Here is a 24,747-nt window from a genome sequence, read left to right on the forward strand (position 1 = left end):
GTTTTTGGCGCCGTTGCCGGGGACTGTTGATTTATTTCAACAAGGAAATTACGTTATAATTTAGGGTTTTTGCAATTTAATTTTCTGTTTTTAATTTTTATTTTTCTGTTTTCATATTCACTTGATTACTTTGAGTTGCTACTAAGGTATTTTGCTGTTTATGCGAGGTAAACAGAGCTCAGACGACTTAGAGTACGATCCAGAAATTGAAAGAACTGCTAGAGCACTTCGGAAAGTTGTCCGGTCGCAAAGGTTAGCTCAGTCCGTTCCACCGGGTGTTCGAGAACAAATACCGGAGCCACTCTCAACTGAATCTGAAACGTTCTCTTCTCCTAAATCTGCAACTATGGAAGGAGAAGGAGTTGTACCACCGAGACCTAAGCTAGGAGACTACGGGTTAGCCACTCATCGCGGTCAACTTACCCATACTTTTCAACCAGCTAACCCCGTAGCTTTTGACATCAAGACAACTGTCCTCAACGGTTTGAGGGACAAGCAATTCGATGGGACTGAAGCTATGAGTCCTCATGAACACTTGAGCCGCTTTGCTGAAACTTGCGAGTTTTGTGTGCAACCAGCCACCGTGACTGAAGCACAAAAGAAACTAAGGCTATTCCCTTTTACCTTGACGGGAAGAGAAAAAGATTGGTTGCTAACAATTCCAAACGGGACTGTCCAAACATGGGAAGAGTTAGAGCTGAAGTTCTTGGAGAAATATTTCCCTATGTCTAAATATTGGGAAAAGAAGATGGAGATCTCTAACTTCAAGCAAGGAGAAGGTGAATCATTGTATGATGCTTGGGAGCGATTCAATTTGCTTCTGAAGAGATGCCCTAATCATGAGTTCACCGAGAAGCAATACCTCCAAATCTTCACTGAGGGGGTAACACCAAACACAAGAATGTTCCTAGATGCTTCCGCGGGAGGTAGTCTCAAAAGCAAAACTGATCATGAAGTTCAAGCTCTAATTGAAAACATGGCTGGCAATGAGTATCGTGATCTACCCAAGAAGAAAGAAAGAGGAGTGTTTGGGGTAAGTGAGCAAACTGCTATCCTTGCTAACCAAGCAGCTATGAACAAACAAATCGAAGCTCTAACTAAGGAGTTTCAAGGCTTCACTTTGGCTCATAAGCAACAACAAGTAGCTGCAATCAAGTGTGATTTATGTGGTGAAGAACATCCCAACGGTGAATGTGTTCCAGAAGGATCGAGTGAAGAAGCTAACTTCATGGGAGGTTATCAAAGGCAAAATCAATACTACAATTCAGGCATCAATAAGCATCCAAATCTAAGCTACTCAAATAACAATGCTTTGAACTCTCAGATGCTCACTCCTCCTCAACAACAACAAAGAAAGCCATCAGCTCTCGAGGAAACTATGATGAATTTCATGAAGATGACTCAAGGCAACTTCGAAGAGATGAAGAAAAGTCAATAAGCTGAAAGAAAGAACAATGAAGCTTCTAGGAAGATGCTTGAAACTCAACTGGGGCAATTAGCTAAGCAATTGGCTGAACAAAGCAAAGGCGGATTCTCAGGTAACACTAAAGAAAACCCTAAGAATGAGTCTTGTAATGCTATTGAATTGAGGAGTAAAAAGATTTTGACACCTTTAGTTCCAAAAGCTCCAAAGAAGGTTGATGATGTAGTAGTTGAGGAAAAGAATGATGAGGGTGTAGTTGAAAACGAAAGGAAGGAAGAAATAGAGAGAGAAAAAAGTGAGAAATTGATAGATGAAGATTCAATCTTGAGGAAGTCGAAGAGTCAAATTCTGAAAGATGGAGATAAACCACAAGTTATTCCATCATATGTGAAGCTTCCATATCCCCACCTATCCAAGAAGAAGGAAAAGGATGAAGGTCAATTCAAGAAGTTCATGCAACTTTTCTCACAACTTCAGGTGAATATTCCTTTCGGTGAAGCTCTTGATCAAATGCCGTTGTATGCTAAGTTCATGAAAGACTTGTTGACTAAAAGAAGAAAGCCTAAGGACGATGAGAACATCGCACTTTCTGAAAATTGTAGTGCTATTCTTCAAAAGAAGCTGCCACCTAAGCTGAAGGATCCTGGTGCTTTCACTATCAATTGTTCAATTGGACCGGTAGACATTGGTAGAGCTTTATGTGATTTGGGAGCAAGTATCAACTTGATGCCCCTTTCAACGATGAAGAAACTTAAGTGTGGGGAGCCAAAACCAACAAGAATGACCATTACTTTAGCTGATCGGTCAATCTCTTATCCTTTCGGTATACTTGAAGATGTGCTAGTCAAGGTTAATGACTTGGTATTTCCGGCAGACTTTGTGATCTTAGACATGGCTGAAGATGAAGAAATGCCACTCATTCTAGGAAGACCTTTCCTTGCAACTGGTCGTGCTTTGATTGATGTTGAACGTGGAGAGTTATTGTTAAGGTTCCACAAGGAGCAAGTCGTGTTTAACATATTTGAGGCAATAAAGCACCAAGATGAGAACCCCAAGTGTTATCGGATAGACGTTACTGAAGAAACAATTGAAGATAAATCCCTTGAGTCTCAATCTATTCAACCTATGGATGTAGAAAGTATGAAGTCTTTAGACAGAGAAGAAGTGGTTGAAAATGTTGGAGTGATAAAGGAGGTTAAGCTACTTGAAGAAAGTAAGGAACATATGCAACACCAATCATCAGGAGACACCCTTGAGAACAAGAAGGGGGATTGGCAACTTGGAACAATGAAACTAAGACTACTACCACTGGTCAATGTGGTAAATACACTTATAAGAGAATTCCCTTTGGGATGCGTAATGGGTCGGCTGCTTTTCAATGGTGTGTGCTTTCAATTCTCTCTGATACTTTAGAAAGAGTTAGGAGGTACTGTGACCAAGGGTTGGCAAGAAACAAGCTTTCTGATGAAACTGTGGAGCTGAGGAAATCTGGTACAAAAGAAACCTTAAAGGGTAAAGAACGACAGCTGAAACTGCACCATGAAGGTGGACTCCCAAGCAAGGAAAAGGGAGAGATGTCACATGATCCTTAGGGGTCGTCATAAGTCAAGCTAGTGACGGTAAAGAAGCACTGAGTGGGAGGCAACCCACTGATTTATTTTTAGGTATTATTTATTGCTTTCATCTTTTAATTTTTCTTTTACAACAAAACACAAAACAGGCAGAGGATTTTCTAAAAAAAAAAAATTTAAGAAAAAAAATGTGTGCAAGCCCTGCCAGGAAGATTGTAATGCAATACTGATGTTGTATCACAATCTCCTTTTCAAAGAATAATTATTTTTCAAAAGTAGAAGTCCAGGAAAAATTTCAAATTTTAAAATATCATCATTCTGACTTCACAAGATCGCATTACGATTGTAAAATCGTAGTACGATGGTGAAGTCAAACACCTGGACTTTGACTTTTGAAATCATATTACGATTGGGGTATCGTAATACGATCAATGGAAAAATTTTGCACCCCTTCTGTTTCAGACAAATCGCACTACGATGGGACTAATCGCAATACGATGGGGACAAGAATTTGAAAAAAATAACCGTTACAAAACTGCAATCGTATTACGATGGACCAATCGCAGTACGATTCTATCAGGTTCTATGAAAACCCAGCAGTTGCAAGCACAACCCACTCGACCATTTTCCTAGTGTTACTGTGCCCAAATTTCTCCAAAAAACCCTAACCACGAAATTCATCCATTTTCTACCAATTTTTCATCTTCCTAACACTTCCCAACATCAATTCATTCAACAACCTTCATTTTCATCCACATAATCCAACCAATTCATCCTACCTTTTTCACCAAATCATCCAATTTTCATCAATGGCACCCAAACAACAACAACCCTCCAAACCATTGACCCGCCAACAATCCAAACCTAAGAAAACAACCACCCAACCTTCATCTAGCCAAAACAAACGCAAACGAACCCTCGTTCCACCATCCAATGTTAACCGGTTCATTTCCGAAGATGCTAGAGCGTGGTTTGATTATTGCAAGGGTTTCGAAGTTGTAGGGGAGAGGCAATTTGATGTGGTAAATCTCACGAAATACCCCATTTTTGACACAATGCTTCGTGAGAGAGGATGGGAGGAGTTGAACAACATGGTACCGGAAGAGAATAACAAGTCTGTGGTGATGGAGTTCTATTCAAACGCTCGTTTCACGGAAACGAAATACCAATCCTATGTTAGATGAAAGGTGATAGATTTTAGTCCTGATGCAATCAACAATCTGCTTGGGTTGGTTGCTCCTGAAGAGTGTGCTGTTCGGAGATTGGAGCGTGAAGCAAAAAGTTGGGGTGATAATCGATGGGCTGAGTTGCTTGCCCAAATGTGTAGGCCAGGGGCGACATGGAAGAAAGCCCGGATGTTAACTTATGCTGAGTTCTTGCCCATTCCAAAGGCCTGGGCCTCTTTTGTTATTCAAACGCTTGAGAGCACATCTTGCTCTTCTGAGATTCCTCTCAAGCGAGTGCTCACTGTGTCTGCCATCCTTGATCAACAACAAATTAATGTTGGTGAACTCATCTCCAATAACATTCATATGTTCGCAAAAGGAAACAAGTCAGTCTATGGGCATGGGAGCATGATTAATTGGCTATGTGAGAAGAAGCTGGTGCAAGAATTTGAGGGTAATTTGCATACTCCTACCACTAAACCCATCACTGACAAGACTATGGATGTCTTGATGAAGAAGTACGCGGAGTATATGAGGAGGAGAAGCGGTGAACCTGAAGCACCACCACAACAGCCACCACCACAAATGGAGCATGGAGAGGGTAGTAGTCAGCATGGTTCTTACCCTCCGGTTCATCCGATGGTTCTTGAATATATGTTCAGTTCTGCTAACTGGATGAATGAGACCTCTGATCTCATGTGGGTCAACCGTCCGAGGTTCTCCACTGAGTTTGCTGCAGAGGCACAGATGCATAGGAGGCCGATCACTGGGTCTTATGAGAGGTTTGACAAGTCTAGGGAGTCTATGGATGCTTACTTTGATCGCCAAGAGTGATATGTTGCTTTGATGAAGAAGGAGATCACTGATGATTTTGAGGCAGGAGAGAAGGCAGATGCTGATGACTTCTTTGATGGGATACCCGAGACCGGCGGTGATGATGATGAGGATATGGGACTGGATCACTGAGGGTCCAGCTTTGCTTGTTTAATTGTTTTGTTGTAATTTTTATTTTCTGTGAACATTGTTATTTAATTCCGTATTGTTTTTATTTCTTGTATTGTCAAAAGTCCGTTGAACTTATTTCCCTGTTTGTGATAAATTTGCACTTGTTTATTATTGACGAATTTGTTTGTTATGTGACCTATTCTAGTTTAGTAACATTTGTTTGATGAAACGGTATTCCAAAAGTTCTAAAGGAGGGGTGACTTGATTCAAAGGTAAAGTGTACGGCGTTGCTAGGTAGTCACATACTCCCAGAAATCTCAGCCATAAGGTTCATTGCCAAACTTTGTTTTTCAATTTACTCATATTTAGATTAGTTTTCCATGCAACTACATTTCTAGAACTTGCATTGTTTCTCTATTATTGATTGGTCTTTGTTAAATACACACTGAGGCAAAAGTGATTGGTCCTGTGAGCCTTTTTGAAGCCTACCCTGATTTTAATTGTTATATATTATCCATTTCTTAGCCAATTGTGAGCCGGTAGGATTAGAACTTTTTGTTCGGTGACAAACTACATTACAAGCCTAGAGACTTTTAGGACTTGTCCCTTAATGTATTTTCTGAGTTAAGGCATTGTAGGATGTTGCTAAAGATTAAGTTTGGGCTTGCTATTGGAATTTGCAACCAATTAAGTTTGGGGTGGGGGTACTAGAGAATAAGAGAACAAAGAATGAACTTTATCATGAAAAATACACACAAAAATGGTGTATGAAAAAAAAAATGAAATGAAAAAAAAATATGATGAAAATGAATGATGAAAAAGGGACAAAACATTGAAAATCCGAGTAACTTCAAACTCGATTGTCCCTAAATGTTAAAAATATTCTCTAGTACCTTTGCATTGATTGTATTTCCACAAGGTGAATGATTAAAGGATGGAATTTTGTGCTCTAACTTCCGTAGGAATGCCTAACTCAAATTTTGTGTAGCCTACTTATCTAAATATATCCCACCTTTCACCTAAGCCCCATTATAACCCTAAAGACCTCAAAAGTGTGTAATGATATTGACTTTGATTGATGTTTAGAAACTTTTCAAGCGTATGGTAATATGTAGACCTGCATGTCGACTGGTAGAACCCTATTTCAATTTGATGCGAGGAGTTGTGAATTGGTGGATGCGAACAAGTCAAACTAGCTCATCTTTAGCTAGAAGGAGAATGAACTTTTGGGTACTATCGTTTTGTCAGGTAACTGTTATTTTACTGTCGTCTGTCACTGTTGCAAGCAAATTCCTTGAGGACAAGGAATGGTTTAAGTTTGGGGTTGTGATGACATGTTGTTATTACGTAATTTTTAGGATTTATTTTGACATTTTGATAGAGTTCTAAGCAACATTAAGTGTCCAGGAGCAGTTAAAAGCATCAAATTTGGAAGATCTGGAATCGCAATGCGATTTCTTGAAGTCAGAGAGCATGTTTTTGAAGAAGCTGGATTGTAATACGATCCAGACAATCGTGATACGATTTCAAGAAAGGCTTTAAAGAAAATTAGGGTTTAATGAAGCCATCGTGGTACGATTTTCTAATCGTAGTGTGATTTTGGGCGATCCAGAAGTTGCCTATTTAAGCTCATCTCACTCTCAAACATAAGAAGAACGATTTTGGAGAGCTAAAGTGCGATTTTAACACCCAGAAGGCTGCAGTGGAGAGGATTTCATCATCTCTAACCCAGTTTATGTATGTTTTAATTCTTCCATTGATTATGCTATTTGTAAACTTAATTATGAGTAGCTAAATCTCTTAGAGATTAGGTCGGAGATGAACCTATGTAACCCTAATTGATCATATGTTGCTGTGAAACTCTATTGTTTATTAATGAATTTCTAGTCTTTATTCAATTCAATTGTTCTTAATGCTTTTTATATCCTGATCAAATATAAACATGATTTTGTGAGATCGAATGACTACTGACCATAGCTTTCGACTTAGACCTAATTGAATTGTTCTAATAAACATGGTTAGTCTAGGAATGGATAATCGTTTGTTAGTGATATTAGGTTAACGTTCGTTAAAACCTTCAAGGATTATTAGACCACCTAAGGAATTAGGGGCTGTAGTTTAAGAAGAGGGTCCTAACTCAAGGGATTGATTAGGGTTAATTTGTTAACTATCGTGAAACTAGAAAATCATTAGTAATAATAGGTGCAGTAACCAATTAGGGGAAACATAGAGGATTCGAAGACCTGATCTCATCTCTCTCCATATTTTCTTAATCAAATCTGTTCTTTTATTTGATTTCATAAAATCAAACCAAATCTACTGCCTAGTGGCAAACAAAAATAAACTTTTATACATCCTATTTTTATAATGCGATTGATTTATTGAAGTTAAAAACAGTCCTCGTGGGATCGATATTTTTACTACTTCGATAGTATTTGGTGTCCTTGAATTATGAAGTTTAAGCACTATGTTGTTTTATGCTATTTCTCCTAAATGATCTTAAAGACAAGATATTTTATAATTATGAAATTTTTATGAAGTATCTTCCGCTGTTGTATCTGATTATATATTTTTTTTATGTGAAAGATAAATGAATGTGTGTGACATCCTTTTTTCGTTAAAACCTGATCATTATTATATAAAATTATCGTCGGGAAATAGGGTGTTACAGGTACAATTTTTAGGATAAGGTTTGTCAGCTAAATGCTACGTAATCATTATTTATACTCATAACTTAACCTTGGGTTAGGTATGACACTTCTTACCCACAAATTGTGACCTCTCCTCTTGAACCCCTCACTGACTTAGGCGTCAGAGCACGTGTAGGTACACCCCCGCCCCCCAATCACACCGGGGGCTGACGACCAACACCAGCAAAGCCATCACTTCACTATAATTTAACAGAACCAGGCAGATGGTGGACAGACTGTGAATCAACCCCACCAGACGGCAAATCCAAGCAGTTCAACCATCCTCTTCGATCCAACCAGATCAGTGGCGACTTCAATTGGGATGACTTTATTCCTCATCTAACTTTTCAACCCAAGATGGTGAACACCTAATCTATCCATCGCAACGCCGGCAGAGTCGACGAATTCATCGATTCCTCTTCCTCCATTCTAGATCTAGGGTTTTGGTGGCAGCCGTCACTAACTGCGCTACCACAAGGAGTCAGGGGAGGATAACCCATCTCAGAATGAATATGCCTCCTCCGGAGAACGTAATGCTAGACGCGGCTACCCACAGCCTCAAGGCGCCCATAGATCCAAACTCAATGCGTTAAAATGTGGGAGTTTAGGCAAGCCCTAAGACGAGGGAAACCTCTTGAAGAGCCTCATCATGGCGGCTTAGATCTAGTCACAAGAGATAGAGACGCAAAGCAAAACATGGATGGTGCCGCTCGAATCCGATTCGACGCCTTATGGACTCAATCATCCAAGCGCGTCGCCATCTAAGTGCCAAGGGAAGCCTCAACACCTCAATCTCATTGATTTTTTCCTAGGAGGCACACCAAGGAAAGAAGGCGAAACGATAAGTGTTTTTATCTTGGTTTTTAGGTGTCAAACATTGATTACGTTTGAACCTTTTAAACCGGTGATATCTTATTTTTTCTTGGGAAGGGAAAAAGTAAGCAAAACCCTTGAGAATCGAGGTCCGGGAGTTGTTTTCGCTGCGGGAAGGTGTTAGGCACCCATAACGACTATAGTATCCTATAGGAACCGTCTTTAATTTCTACGCGCGCGCTTTATTTTTAAATGCTATTTGAAAAGATGTTATTAAGCCTAAAGGTTTACTAAGTGAAGAATTGGAGGGAGAAGAATGTGTTTGAATTTTTTATTTTAGTTGAATTGAAGGAATTTTGTTCCTTGCCTACGTACCCGTTTAAGGGATCAAATCCACCGTAGTTCTCTTCCAAAAATGTTTTTGTTTTTGTTGGTTGATTTTAAGTTTGAAAATTGGAGTTTAAAGAATGGAGATTGAGAGGCCTTAAAGGCATGAGAATTTATGAAAAGAGTGAGGTTTGATTAGTCATTTTGCAAAAGAAGTCAAGTATGATTATTTTTCATTGAAATTTGATTAAGAAAATGAAAAAGGAAAATTCAATGGGATTTTGATCCCAAGGTTTATTATGAAAAATGTTTGAGTGATGTCATTCATATTTTTTTGAAAATTGATTTTTCTAAGTATAAAGCCTAAACATTCATCTAAGCATACAATCCTAAACATACATCTAAACATGCATATTCAACTATATACCTAAAGTGGTGTGTGTGCATGTGTCGGTGCTTGTGTCGGTGTACATTATTAGAGTCCATAGTCCTTATTACATCATTGGCCTAGATACATTCTATGGTCTTGCAAGAATTAAATTGTATAGAAGTAAAGTACAAGAATTCCTAAGTCTTTACATTCTAATTTTTGCATGAAACTTAAAGTGCAAGAAATTAAAGTGGAGAAAGAGATGAGATATGGAATGCTTATGATGTATGAAACATGAAACGAAAAAAAGGTTAGTAGCACAATATAGAGAAATATCATGAAGATTATAAGCAATCAAAAGGTTCTAAACAAGCAACTAGAATTGACAAAGAAAAGATGCTAAATATACCCAAAAATTTACTACAAAATGATGGCAAATATAGAGCCTATAACTTCTACATTATGGCCAATTTTATAGGGTATTCTTCCTTCAGCCATAACATGGAAATCAAATGGAAACAATAAGCCAAGAAATCATAGCAAGATTTTGGGTGTATTTACCACTTTATTTCTAACAAAAATCAAGTTACTTAAAGCACAAGATACCAAGCACTCACCACACAAATCAAGGTAATTGCATACATTTCAGAGGTAAAAGATTCAACATACTTGATATCAAGAGACATTGTCAAAATGAAGAACACATGAGCAATTTTTGGAGATTTTTCACACAATTTGACCAAAAGAAAGATATTAAACGAAAAAGAATATCAAGACACATCTCCATGTACTTTTCAGTTCAAATTTAACATGTAAAAATCCTCAAGAACAATTAAAACTAACAAGAAAAACATTGATAAATTTTTAGAGATTTTATCATGAATTTTGAGGCAAACAGGGGGGTGCGGTAAGCAAACTGGGGGGTGCAACCAATAAAACTGGAAAAAAACAACACAAAGGGAAAATATATTGGCCTAAGGAATGGGGAACGGGTCGGTTAGACCCATGGGTTTATGGGTCAAGAACTACATACTTTCTTCTTCTCTCCATTCCCGTCAATAACCACACAATCCTCCTTTCTTCATTCTTCTCACGTATACTCCCTCCCTCACAGCTCTAAGCTTTGCCTTCCACAACAAATTTCCGGCGGCGGTTGGCCGGCCAGGGGTGGCGGCGCCGCCGCCTGGACTTCTTTCTTCTCTTCTTTCCCGTTCAACAACAACACACAGTCCCCTTTCTACTTCCTCATTTTTCAGAATTTCGAACGGCTCATAAACCATTTCTTCACAAAAGATTTTCAAGCCAAAAGAAGCAAACAAACATAGATACAAAGTTCAGGCCATTGATTTCATGCGCAGCGTTTGACAAAGCGATACAAGTTGCAGATCAGAGGGAGATTCAACAAGAGAAAGCCATAATACCTTAGTGTTAAATCGGAGGAAATAGAGGAGAATACTTCCAGGATGCCTCTGATCTTCTTCGAAATTAGCCTCTTCTTTGATTCCTTCACGTTTTCAGTCTCAGCTTCTCTCCTCTCCGTTCACGATTTCGGTTTTGGACTTGCTTCGGTTCTGCTTCGTCACCGTTGTTGTGTTCGATTCAGTGCCAGATCGGTCCAATTGAAGTTGTTGTTGCAGGAACTAGTGACTTGATTGCTGCTCCTCCTCTCAAATTCATACACGGTGCCAGCGTTCCTACGGCTTGCGTTTCGATCGGAGAACGGAGGTGGAAAAACGGCTTCGGATTCGAACTTGGATTGATGCGCCGCAGAGTGATTTGCGAAGTCTGATGTGTGAGGATTCGCGAGTGGTTGTGAGTTTGCGGATGCGGCAAGTTTGAAAGTGGTGACTTGCGAGAGATTGTGATGAAAACGGTGGTGAATTTAGGCGGTTATGGAGGTTAAATGATGAAGGTTTTGTGGTGGTTTTGATGGAGGTTTTGTGGTGGTTTTGATGGAGATTTTGTGGTGGTGAGAGGTGGTTTATGAGTTTGTTATGGTGGAGGAGGAGTTTGTTAGGGTGGTTGAGTGGTGGAGGAAGTGGTGGTTAGAGGTTGGTTGGAGTGGTGGAAGTTGGTTACGTGAGTGAAGAGAAGAGGGAAAAAAAGGGAAATTGATTTTTCTATTTTTTGTGGATTTTTGTGAAGAATGATTGAATGTGGACTTTGACCTTGACTTGGACCCATTTATAGATGACATGGTAAGCTTTGGGCCAATTGGAGTGGGACACGTGGCACTGAACTCTAACAAACTTTTGTGGACTAATAGCATTTGGACACGTGGCACTTGGACTTAACACACTTAAAAAGGACTAAAATGTAAATAACAAAAGTACGAGGACCAAAATGAAAATTAAAACTAAAATTGAATTGAAAAAGTAAATTGAAAATTAACGTAAAGCGAGACGATTAAAAACAACAAAGCAGATTAAAATGAATCAGAAATATTATGTGAAATGACCGAAACGCCCCTAGGGACTAAAATGACTCGAAACGACTCAAATGCAATTTTAAAATGATTTTTTAACGAGGGATTAAAGCAAGAGTTCATACAAGCGAATTAAAAGACTCAGAGACAATTTTTAGAATTTAAACAGGGTTTTAACACATGAAAAGACTAAAATGCCCCTAGGGGCAAAACTGACTCAAAATGACTTCAAACGCAATTTTTAAAATGGATTTTGACATGGAATTGCAATAGAAACTTATCCAGACTATTTGAAAGGACTCAAACAATTTTTCAAAGATTGAAAGAAATTTTAACATGAGAAATGACTAAAATGCCCCTAGGGGCTAAACTGACTAGAAAATGACTCAACTGATATTTTTTGAAATGAATTTTGACATGAGATTGAAACAAGGACTTATACAAACCAATTTAAAAGACTCAAACAATTTTCAAGGATTAAAATGAGTTGAATGCAGGAAATGACTAAAATACCCTTTCATGAATTTTGCAAATAACATTGAAATAAAATGCAGAGAAAGATGCAATTGATCAGAGACAGTTCAAATGACTTATAATGCAAGAAAAGAAGAATTGAATAAGTATTTTTAGGTCCAAAATTAGGGTATAACAGTTGCCCCTATTTAAGTTTCTTTGCCCGGAGAGTCAAGAGACGAAGTCTTTGAGTTGAGGGGACGAAGATACTTAAATATTAACATTTGCACTGTTTTTGGACATAAAAATACGCTTTCAGATTTTCCAAAATATGAATGCCATGCAATACTTTGATTATGAATGTAAGACAAACAACTGGAGTCTATGGAACATGTCATGTCACTGGGGATTCAGGTGGACATTGACAGGTTAGACAAACCAGGGGATAGAAAATAAGGTACAAGCTGTTCTTTGGATCGAACTAGCCACTTGACCAAGGAATACAAAACAAGAGATAGGTGCAAGCTGTTCTTGGGATCGAACTTGACACTTGACCGGAAACATAGACATATAGGCAGATACAAGCTGTTCTTTGGATCGAACTTGACACTTGATTGAAGATACAAACAGATAGGCAGACACAAACTGTTCTTTGGATCGAACTGGCTGTTTGGCTGGAGATATAGACAAAAGGGTTGATACAAACTGTTCTTTGGATCGAACTTGCCGTTGAATCATCACCTCATCATGTCGGTAGGTGCAAACTGTTCTTTTAGATCGAACTTGTCGTTTGACCGATAACAAAGCATAAGCTGGGTATAAACTGTTCTTTGATCGAACTTGTCGTTTGACCGATAACAAAGCATAAGCTGGGTACAAACTGTTCTTTGATCGAACTTGTCGTTTGTCCGGAAGTATAGGTATATAAGCAGGTACAAGCTGTTCTTTTTGACCGAACTAGCCACTTGACCAGTAACAAGATATGTTGGAAGTCTGATTTGACAAGATACCTATTGAGGGTAAATTGTCATTGACTTGGTTTGAAGATAAACATGACCATTTTGTTGGCCCAAAAGCAAATTGAGAGTGAATTGACATTGATTTGAATTGAATTGGAAGTTTGACATTGAAAGAGAGATTGAGAATTGAGATTGAGCAGAGACATAGACATAGACATTGGATTGGAGAGTTGCAATTGACACTGAGATTGAATTGGAATTGAATTGAAAATTGAAATTGACATTAACATTGAGATTGGATTGAAATTGGAGATTGACATTGAAATTGAAATTGAGATTGCTTCGAATTTGACATTGAATTGAAATTGAGATTGCTTCGAATTTGACATTGAGTTGAAATTGAAATTTCTTCGAATTTGACATTGAGTTGAAATTGAAATTGCTTCGAATTTGACATTGAGTTGAAATTGAAATTGAGATTGCTTCGAATTTGACATTGAATTGAAATTGAAATTGAGATTGGAGATTGCATCGAATTTGACAGTTGGATTTGAATTTGACAGTTGAGATTGAATTGGATTTGACAGTTGAAATTGAAATTGAGATTGAAATTGAGTTTGACAGTTGCAATTTGGATTGGAATTGAGATTGGAATTGATTTGAAATTGGAATTGGAAGTGGAAACTGATTTGGATTGGAAATTGGAATTGGAAATGCAGCATGTATGTATGGCATAACAAGATTATTGGATGTATGAGCACAGAAAAGGCATGATTATGCATGTATGAATGCTTGAAATGCATGATTGGTTTGTAACTTGACAGAGAAGTTTCACAAAGGCAGACAAAACATTGGAAGATTGGGCACGTAGTGGCTCGTGCTGCAACATATTCACAGGGGAAAACCTCTTTGGAGAGACCGTCGTTGAGAGACGTATCGAAACCATGGCCGAGGGCAATAAGACTTGTAGAGGAGAGATCCTTAGAAGGTTCTTGGATACAGGCCGCCGTTGCTAGGCGTGTCAGTGCTGGATAAACATTGGATGTTCGCACCTGTGGTCAATGCTTTTCATATCATTTTCATTCTTTCATTTTTCATTTTCTAACCCCATTTTTGCCTGAACCGCCCTTTCGGGTTTTCGATTCACCGGGGAGTAAGATTCTTTTTATTGCCCCATTTTTGCCTGAATTGCCTTCACAGGTTGTCAATCAACGGGGTGCTCATTTTTGCCTAAGCCGCCCTTTCGGGTTTTCGACTTAGCGAGCTTTTCATTTGCATTTTTTCCAATTTTTTTCATTTTCATTCTGTTTTTTCATTCCTGCCATTGACCACAGATCATCTTGGGGAGTAACCTGCTTGTAACATGTATTGAAATAGACATTGACATTCATTTATTCATGCATGTTTCATTGAAATGTACCTTATTGCTCAGGTTTGCTTTCAAAATAGACAGGAAAAGAGTTTTCAATTTTCAAAGATGTTTGTTTCAGATATTGACATTATCAAAATGGAAAGAAAATATTTTGTATATAGCATTGAAAGTAGAAAGAAAAATAGAGTTTCAATCAATAGCACAGGCTCAAATTGATGTAGAAGAGTGAGAGTCAGCCAAAGGCATGACTTCACGGATTTACAAAGCTTGGAAAATGGTAATTTTATTGGTTGGTGATACATTGAACACGATGACCGCTACATTTCATAGAAATCTTGAATTCACAAGTACAGAAGCCTCTGATGAAGATGATCATTGGCAGTTGCAGATGCCCCAAGGAGGGATGGTGATTTGCCAGATATAGTTACTTGTCTTTTATTGTCAACCTCATTTTTGCATGAACCGCCCTTTCGGGTTTTCGGCTCATTGAGGCGCTCATTCTTGCCTGAGTTGCGTACAATCTCAGCGAGCTTTTTCATATTCATTTTTTTTTGTCCTTAACCTTTGCCTGGATCGCCCTTTCGGGTTTTCGATCCACCGGGAAGCGCATTTTTGCCTAGGCCGCCCTTTTGGGTTTTCGACCGACCACGCTGTTCTTTTCTTTTTAGACAAAGTATTTCTTGACTATATCGGCATTAACAGGATTTGGGAGTTCAACACCATCCATGTGTGTAAGAATCAAAGCACCACCAGAGAAAGCCTTCTTGACAACATAAGGACCTTCATAGTTAGGTGTCCACTTGCCCCTTGGGTCGGGTTGCTGACTTATCCTTCTTTTCAATACAAGTTCGCCTTCCTTGAATTCTCGAGGTCGGACTTTCTTGTCAAAAGCATTCTTCATTCGCACTTGGTACAACTGTCCATGAGCCATAGCATCCATACGTTTCTCTTCAATCAGATTCAATTGATCGTACCGACTTTGACACCATTCAGCCTCAGTTAATTTTGCTTCCATGATCACTCGAAGAGATGGAATCTCCACTTCCAGAGGGAGAACTGCTTCCATGCCATATACCAAAGAGAAAGGAGTTGCCCCTGTTGAACTACGCACCGTAGTACGGTAACCATGCAAGGCAAAAGGTAGCATTTCATGCTAGTCTTTGTAAGTAGTGACCATCTTCTGAACAATCTTCTTGATGTTCTTGTTAGCGGCCTCGACTGCACCATTCATCTGAGGTCTGTAAGGAGAAGAGTTGTGGTGTTCAATTTTGAATTCTTCACATAAAGCTTGCATCATGCTATTGTTCAGATTGGAACCATTGTCAGTGATGATCTTGTTAGGAACACCATATCGACAGATGATGTTATTCTTGATAAACTTGACAACCACTTGCTTGGTCACGTTTGCATAGGAAGCAGCTTCAACCCACTTGGTGAAATAATCAATTGCCACTAGAATGAAACGATGTCCATTGGAAGCCTTTAGTTCAATTCTTCCGATCATGTCAATGCCCCACATAGAGAAAGGCCATGGGGAAGATATAACATTGAGAGCGTGTGGAGGCACATGAATCTTGTCAGCATAAATTTGACATTTGTGGCATCTTTTAGCATGTTTGTGACAGTCACGCTCCATAGTTATCCAGTAATAGCCGGCTCTTAACAGTTTTCTTGACATGGTGTGACCCGAAGTATGGGTCCCAAAAGTACCATCATGTACATCATGCATCAACTTCTCAGCTTCTTGTTTGTCCACACATCTCAACAAAACCATGTCATAGTTCCTCTTGTATAGGATTTCTCCATCCAGAAAGAATTTACTAGCCCATCGTCTCAAAGTCTTTTTATCCCTGTTGGAAGCACCAGGTGGATATTCACGATTCTGCAAGAATTGTTTGATATTGTGATACCAAGGCTTTTTACCATTCACATCTTCATCAGTTTGATCTGGTATATTTTCAACAGTAAACACATGAGCGGGTCTATCAAGACGCTGTACTTTGATCACAGGTACATCATTCCAATGATTGACACGAAACATGGAAGACAAAGTAGCAAGAGCGTCAGCCATATGATTTTCATCCCGAGGGATATGGTGCAGCTCAACCTTCGTAAAGTATGTCAACAGACGTCTTGCATAGTCACGGTACGGGATCAGCTTCTCATGATGAGTCTCCCATTCACCCTTTATCTGATTAATGACAAGTGCAGAATCTCCATAGATGTCAAGGTGCTTAATCCTCAGGTCAAGGGCTTCTTCAATGCCCAAGATACATGCTTCATATTCAGCTATGTTGTTTGTGCATTCAAAAGTTATTCGAGCGGTGAAAGGAATGTGGTGCCCCTGTGGAGTTACAATGATGGCTCCAATTCCTTTACCATAAGCATTAACAGCACCATCAAACACCAATCCCCACTTGCTATTGGGGTCCGGCCCTTCATTGATCAGTGGTTCTTCACAGTCTTTCGCTTTCAAATACATGATCTGTTCATCAGGGAAATCAAACTTAATTGGCTGGTAATCATCAAGAGGTTGACAAGCAAGATGCTCAGCGAGGACACTTCCTTTGATTGCTTTTTGAGCTTTGTACACAATATCATATTCAGACAACAACATTTGCCAACGTGCAATCTTTCCAGTAACAGCATGCTTCTCAAAGATGTACTTGATTGGATCCATTCGGGATATCAACCAAGTTGTATGATTCACCATATAATGACGCAGGCGTTTGGCAGCCCAAGCTAAAGCACAACAAGTCTTTTCAAGCATTGTATATCGAGTCTCACAGTCGGTGAACTTCTTGCTCAGATAGTAGATAGCATGTTCTTTCTTACCAGTTTCATCTTGTTGACCGAGAACACAACCCACAGAATCATCCAACACTGACAGATACATAATCAAAGGCCTTCCTTCCACTGGCGGGACAAGGATAGGTGGTTCCAACAGGTATTCTTTAATGCTATCAAAAGCTTCCTGGCATTCATCATTCCATACAACAGGCTGATTCTTTCTGAGCAATTTGAAAATTGGTCCACAGGTAGTGGTCATGTGAGATATGAATCTTGAAATATAATTCAGACGTCCGAGGAAACCTCTGACTTGCTTCTCGGTTTGAGGGGCCGGCATTTCTCTAATGGCTCGGACTTTGTCAGGATCAACTTCAATGCCTCTTTGACTGACAATGAAGCCTAGCAACTTTCCAGATCTTACACCAAATGTGCACTTGTTAGGATTCAACCGCAGCTTGTACTTTCTCAATCTTTCAAACATCTTTTTCAAATACACAACATGCTGCTCTTCATCACTTGACTTCACAATCATATCATCAACATATACTTCAATCTCTTTGTGAATCATATCATGAAACAGAGTTGTCATACCCCTTTTGATAGGTAGCACCAGCATTTATCAAGCCAAACGGCATCACTTTATAACAGAATGTTCCCCATGGGGTAATGAAGGACGTCTTTTCTCTATCTTCAGGTGACATCTGTATCTGGTTGTAGCCAGAGAAACCATCCATGAAGGAGAACACTTTGGATTGAGCAGTACTGTCAACAAGCGCATCAATATGAGGCAATGGGAAGTTATCTTTTGGACTGGCTTTGTTCAGATCTCTGTAATCAACACACATTCGAACTTTCCCATCTTTCTTTGGCACTGGTACAATGTTGGCAATCCACTCAGGGTATTCAGCTGTCATGAGGAAACCCGCATCAATTTGCTTCTGCACCTCAGCTTTGATCTTAAGAGTCGTGTCTGGACGAGACCTTCTCAATTTTTGTTTGACAGGAGGACATTCAGGCCTTGTCGGTATCCGATGTTCCACAATCTTGGGATCTAGACCCGGCATATCTTCATAGGACCATGTAAAGACATCTGGATAATCATGGAGGAGCTGAATAATCTTCCTCTTCACTTCTGGCTCTAGTGCAGCACCAATCTTGATCTCTCGTTTGTTCTCTTCAGTACCCAGGTTGACAAGCTCAATCTCTTCCTAGTGAGGCTGAATGGCTCTTCTTTCTTGCTCAAGCAGTCGAGTGATCTCATACGGTATCTCTTCATCATCTTCCTCATCTTCAGCTTCATATACAGGGAATTCAAAATTTGGAGGAACCATAGGGTCACTGTGTTCAACGGGTTTATTGTGGTTCAATCTGCATAATATGATTGGGATGATTTTAGAAAAAGTTTTTCATGCAGATTTTTGAAATTAATAAGAAAATACAGATGTTTTGGTTTTTTCTGGCATTACCATTATTTCCAAGAAAAAGGCACTAAAAAGTAAAAAACAAAGAGTCGCGAAAAAGACGACAACTTTTATTGATAACGGCAATGCCGAAACAAACACGCCCTTACAATGATATCACTTTCGCCTTAGACAGAGCGAAAGGATTGTTATTTTGAAAACAAAGAAAAACATGAGCAACAAGACACATTACATGGAAGCATGCATGACTAAAGGAACATCAATGGCCTCCCAATTTCTCACAGTGCCTCCTGGTACAACAAATGTAGGCACATAACTACTCTCATCAGCATCTTCAGCAATAGCATTGATGAACCCAGCACTGTAGAAAGTTTCTGTTGAAACACCAGAGGTTGAGGAGAATCCAAGGCCCTCTTTACGCTTGTTTTCCAGAATCTGAATCACTCTGCCCCAGCCAGCAGCTTGCCCTTCTTGAACAGCCTTCTGGGCATCTTTCAGTGAAGCCATAGCAGTACCAGCTCTTCGAGGCTCTGCGCCTTCAACAGTCAAGCCTTGAAATGACGTCCCTTCAGTGGACCCTGCTTCAACACAAGAGAAAGATGACACTTGGCTAACCAGATATGCTTCCTCACCGTGCACAGTGACAATCTTACCGTTCTTCATAAATTTGAGCTTTTGGTGCAAAGTAGAAGTTACTGCCCCAGCGTCGTGAATCCACGGTCTTCCGAGGAGACAGCTGTAAGAAGCATTGATGTCCATGACCTGGAAAGTAATCTGAAATGTCTCGGGACCAATGGTAATTGGCAAGTCTACTTCCCCAAGAACATCTTTGCGAGATCCGTCAAAAGCTTTAACCAGATAGCTACTTCCCCTCAAAGAGATTCCATGATGGCTCAATTGTCTCAGTGTAGACTCCGGCATTACATTCAAGGATGATCCAGTGTCCACCAGCACATTGGATATCATGTCAGACTTGCAGTGTACCGAGATATGTAGAGCCAAGTTATGGCGTTTCCCTGCTTCGGGGAGTTCGTCGTCACCAAACCCCAAGTTATTGCAAGCAGTGATGTTACCCACTATTCCATCAAACTGATCCATAGAGACTTCATGATCAACATAAGCTTGTTCCAGTACCTTCATCAACACTTTCCTGTGAGCTTCTGAGCTCATGAGCAGAGACAAGATGGATATCTTTGATGGAGTCTGCAGCAGTTGGTCAACAATCTTATAATCACTCTTTTTGATAAGCCTCAGAACTTCGTCCAAGTTAGACTCGTCAATGGGCTGGCCCGAGGGGCTGGCATTCTCTTCCTCAAGGTTAGCCATGTTTCTTCTCTTGTACAATCTTGTCTGATGAACTCTATCTAGTTGGTGAATCTTGCGAGCACGAGCCACTTTTCAGACTGTGGCAGAAGAACCAGGAGACAATGAGCACGGGAAGCCATTTGTGACCGATGAATGATGCATATGATGCATGATATGCAAATGCAAAAAGACTCTCTTTTTTTTTGTCAGAAGACTTGTCAAAGTGGTTGTGAACATCACGGAGAAACACAGTTTTATTTGAAAATCTTGAGCAAAACTAAAAGTTTAGTTGAGATTGTATCACTTGGTGTTCACATCCGTGATGTTCAAAAGATGACTTGTCTAAGTCCTCCGATAAATGCATGGAAAAAAGTTTATGCATGTATGCATGAATGCATGATTATGTTCAAGTACGGAGAAAACATGGTGCGTTAAAGTTCAAAGTCGAGGAGTCATGGGTGGACACGGTGTCCGGTGAATCTAGGGCTTTAGGAAATAGTAACCGGGTTCTAAAAAAGTTCCGAAGTTGCAACCTCTCCGACGTATATCACGGTGTCACGAGACAACACTCGCTCCATGATTATCCGTGGAAGGTCTAACTTGAGTGTAGTATCGCGTGACGACTAAAACTCGAGACAACACCCGGTTTAGCCTCCGCACTACATCCTAGAAAATGGCCATGGATGGGTTTGGTTATCTACGGTTCATAGCGTCATAGAAAAATTAGAAGTAAAGTGCCTAAACGCGACAACACGCGCCGACAACATCACCCCCAAAATGCCTCAGCTATGTGGGATTGATCGCATAATCCAAAACACGAGGCAACCCCCGGAATGAATTGTCGATTATATCCCTCCTAAATCCTAAGTTCACTCATCCCGGGTGCAGGACTTTTGATATTCTCACCCCACACGTTTGCAAGAATTTAAACATTTATTCACATAGGAAAGCAAGTAAAAGAAGCAAGTAAAAATACAAGCGCAAGCGTGGAAATAAAGACTAGGCGTAACTCTCGAATCTCCCCAGTGAAGTCGCCAGCTGTTTTATCTTGGTTTTCGGGTGTCAAACATTGATTACGTTTGAACCTTTTAAACCGGTGATATCTTATTTTTTCTTGGGAAGGGAAAAAGTAAGCAAAACCCTTGAGAATCGAGGTCCGGGAGTTGTTTTCGCTACGGGAAGGTGTTAGGCACCCATAACGACTATAGTATCCTATAGGAACCGTCTTTAATTTCTACGCGCGTGCTTTATTTTTAAATGCTATTTGAAAAGATGTTATTAAGCCTAAAGGTTTACTAAGTGAAGAATTGGAGGGAGAAGAATGTGTTTGAATTTTTTATTTTAGTTGAATTGAAGGAATTTTGTTCCTTGCCTACGTACCCGTTTAAGGGATCAAATCCACCGTAGTTCTCTTCCAAAAATGTTTCTGTTTTTGTTGGTTGATTTTAAGTTTGAAAATTGGAGTTTAAAGAATGGAGATTGAGAGGCCTTAAAGGCATGAGAATTTATGACAAGAGTGAGGTTTGATTAGTCATTTTGCAAAAGAAGTCAAGTATGATTATTTTTCATTGAAATTTGATTAAGAAAATGAAAAAGGAAATTTCAATGGGATTTTGATCCCAAGGTTTATTATGAAAAATGTTTGAGTGATGTCATTCATATTTTTTTGAAAATTGATTTTTCTAAGTATAAAGCCTAAACATTCATCTAAGCATACAATCCTAAACATACATCTAAACATGCATATTCAACTATATACCTAAAGTGGTGTGTGTGCATGTGTCGGTGCTTGTGTCGGTGTACATTATTAGAGTCCATAGTCCTTATTACATCATTGGCCTAGATACATTCTATGGTCTTGCAAGAATTAAATTGTATAGAAGTAAAGTACAAGAATTCCTAAGTCTTTACATTCTAATTTTTGCATGAAACTTAAAGTGCAAGAAATTAAAGTGGAGAAAGAGATGAGATATGGAATGCTTATGATGTATGAAACATGAAACGAAAAAAAGGTTAGTAGCACAATATAGAGAAATATCATGAAGATTATAAGCAATCAAAAGGTTCTAAACAAGCAACTAGAATTGACAAAGAAAAGATGCTAAATATACCCAAAAATTTACTACAAAATGATGGCAAATATAGAGCCTATAACTTCTACATTATGGCCAATTTTATAGGGTATTCTTCCTTCAGCCATAACATGGAAATCAAATGGAAACAATAAGCCAAGAAATCATAGCAAGATTTTGGGTGTATTTACCACTTTATTTCTAACAAAAATCAAGTTACTTAAAGCACAAGATACCAAGCACTCACCACACAAATCAAGGTAATTGCATACATTTCAGAGGTAAAAGATTCAACATACTTGATATCAAGAGACATTGTCAAAATGAAGAACACATGAGCAATTTTTGGAGATTTTTCACACAATTTGACCAAAAGAAAGATATTAAACGAAAAAGAATATCAAGACACATCTCCATGTACTTTTCAGTTCAAATTTAACATGTAAAAATCCTCAAGAACAATTAAAACTAACAAGAAAAACATTGATAAATTTTTAGAGATTTTATCATGAATTTTGAGGCAAACAGGGGGGTGCGGTAAGCAAACTGGGGGGTGCAACCAATAAAACTGGAAAAAAACAACACAAAGGGAAAATATATGGGCCTAAGGAATGGGGAACGGGTCGGTTAGACCCATGGGTTTATGGGTCAAGAACTACATACTTTCTTCTTCTCTCCATTCCCGTCAATAACCACACAATCCTCCTTTCTTCATTCTTCTCACGTATACTCCCTCCCTCACAGCTCTAAGCTTTGCCTTCCACAACAAATTTCCGGCGGCGGTTGGCCGGCCAGGGGTGGCGGCGCCGCCGCCTGGACTTCTTTCTTCTCTTCTTTCCCGTTCAACAACAACACACAGTCCCCTTTCTACTTCCTCATTTTTCAGAATTTCGAACGGCTCATAAACCATTTCTTCACAAAAGATTTTCAAGCCAAAAGAAGCAAACAAACATAGATACAAAGTTCAGGCCATTGATTTCATGCGCAGCGTTTGACAAAGCGATACAAGTTGCAGATCAGAGGGAGATTCAACAAGAGAAAGCCATAATACCTTAGTGTTAAATCGGAGGAAATAGAGGAGAATACTTCCAGGATGCCTCTGATCTTCTTCGAAATTAGCCTCTTCTTTGATTCCTTCACGTTTTCAGTCTCAGCTTCTCTCCTCTCCGTTCACGATTTCGGTTTTGGACTTGCTTCGGTTCTGCTTCGTCACCGTTGTTGTGTTCGATTCAGTGCCAGATCGGTCCAATTGAAGTTGTTGTTGCAGGAACTAGTGACTTGATTGCTGCTCCTCCTCTCAAATTCATACACGGTGCCAGCGTTCCTACGGCTTGCGTTTCGATCGGAGAACGGAGGTGGAAAAACGGCTTCGGATTCGAACTTGGATTGATGCGCCGCAGAGTGATTTGCGAAGTCTGATGTGTGAGGATTCGCGAGTGGTTGTGAGTTTACGGATGCGGCAAGTTTGAAAGTGGTGACTTGCGAGAGATTGTGATGAAAACGGTGGTGAATTTAGGCGGTTATGGAGGTTAAATGATGAAGGTTTTGTGGTGGTTTTGATGGAGGTTTTGTGGTGGTTTTGATGGAGATTTTGTGGTGGTGAGAGGTGGTTTATGAGTTTGTTATGGTGGAGGAGGAGTTTGTTAGGGTGGTTGAGTGGTGGAGGAAGTGGTGGTTAGAGGTTGGTTGGAGTGGTGGAAGTTGGTTACGTGAGTGAAGAGAAGAGGGAAAAAAAGGGAAATTGATTTTTCTATTTTTTGTGGATTTTTGTGAAGAATGATTGAATGTGGACTTTGACCTTGACTTGGACCCATTTATAGATGACATGGTAAGCTTTGGGCCAATTGGAGTGGGACACGTGGCACTGAACTCTAACAAACTTTTGTGGACTAATAGCATTTGGACACGTGGCACTTGGACTTAACACACTTAAAAAGGACTAAAATGTAAATAACAAAAGTACGAGGACCAAAATGAAAATTAAAACTAAAATTGAATTGAAAAAGTAAATTGAAAATTAACGTAAAGCGAGACGATTAAAAACAACAAAGCAGATTAAAATGAATCAGAAATATTATGTGAAATGACCGAAACGCCCCTAGGGACTAAAATGACTCGAAACGACTCAAATGCAATTTTAAAATGATTTTTTAACGAGGGATTAAAGCAAGAGTTCATACAAGCGAATTAAAAGACTCAGAGACAATTTTTAGAATTTAAACAGGGTTTTAACACATGAAAAGACTAAAATGCCCCTAGGGGCAAAACTGACTCAAAATGACTTGAAACGCAATTTTTAAAATGGATTTTGACATGGAATTGCAATAGAAACTTATCCAGACTATTTGAAAGGACTCAAACAATTTTTCAAAGATTGAAAGAAATTTTAACATGAGAAATGACTAAAATGCCCCTAGGGGCTAAACTGACTAGAAAATGACTCAACTGATATTTTTTGAAATGAATTTTGACATGAGATTGAAACAAGGACTTATACAAACCAATTTAAAAGACTCAAACAATTTTCAAGGATTAAAATGAGTTGAATGCAGGAAATGACTAAAATACCCTTTCATGAATTTTGCAAATAACATTGAAATAAAATGCAGAGAAAGATGCAATTGATCAGAGACAGTTCAAATGAC

The 24,747-nt window shown here is 39.2% G+C and overlaps 1 non-coding gene across 1 annotated transcript; it reads right to left on the minus strand.

Annotated features, from left to right (window-relative positions):
* Positions 1–740: 740 nt before the first annotated feature.
* Positions 741–846, minus strand: LOC146906418 (small nucleolar RNA R71). The gene has a single exon (XR_015020986.1). It is a non-coding gene; the product is annotated as a small nucleolar RNA R71 (small nucleolar RNA).
* Positions 847–24,747: the final 23,901 nt, after the last annotated feature.

This window comes from Medicago sativa, chromosome 7, assembly GCF_051527215.1.
Source record: "Medicago sativa cultivar Bolivia chromosome 7, Bolivia_mono, whole genome shotgun sequence".
Lineage (NCBI taxonomy): Eukaryota > Viridiplantae > Streptophyta > Magnoliopsida > Fabales > Fabaceae > Medicago > Medicago sativa.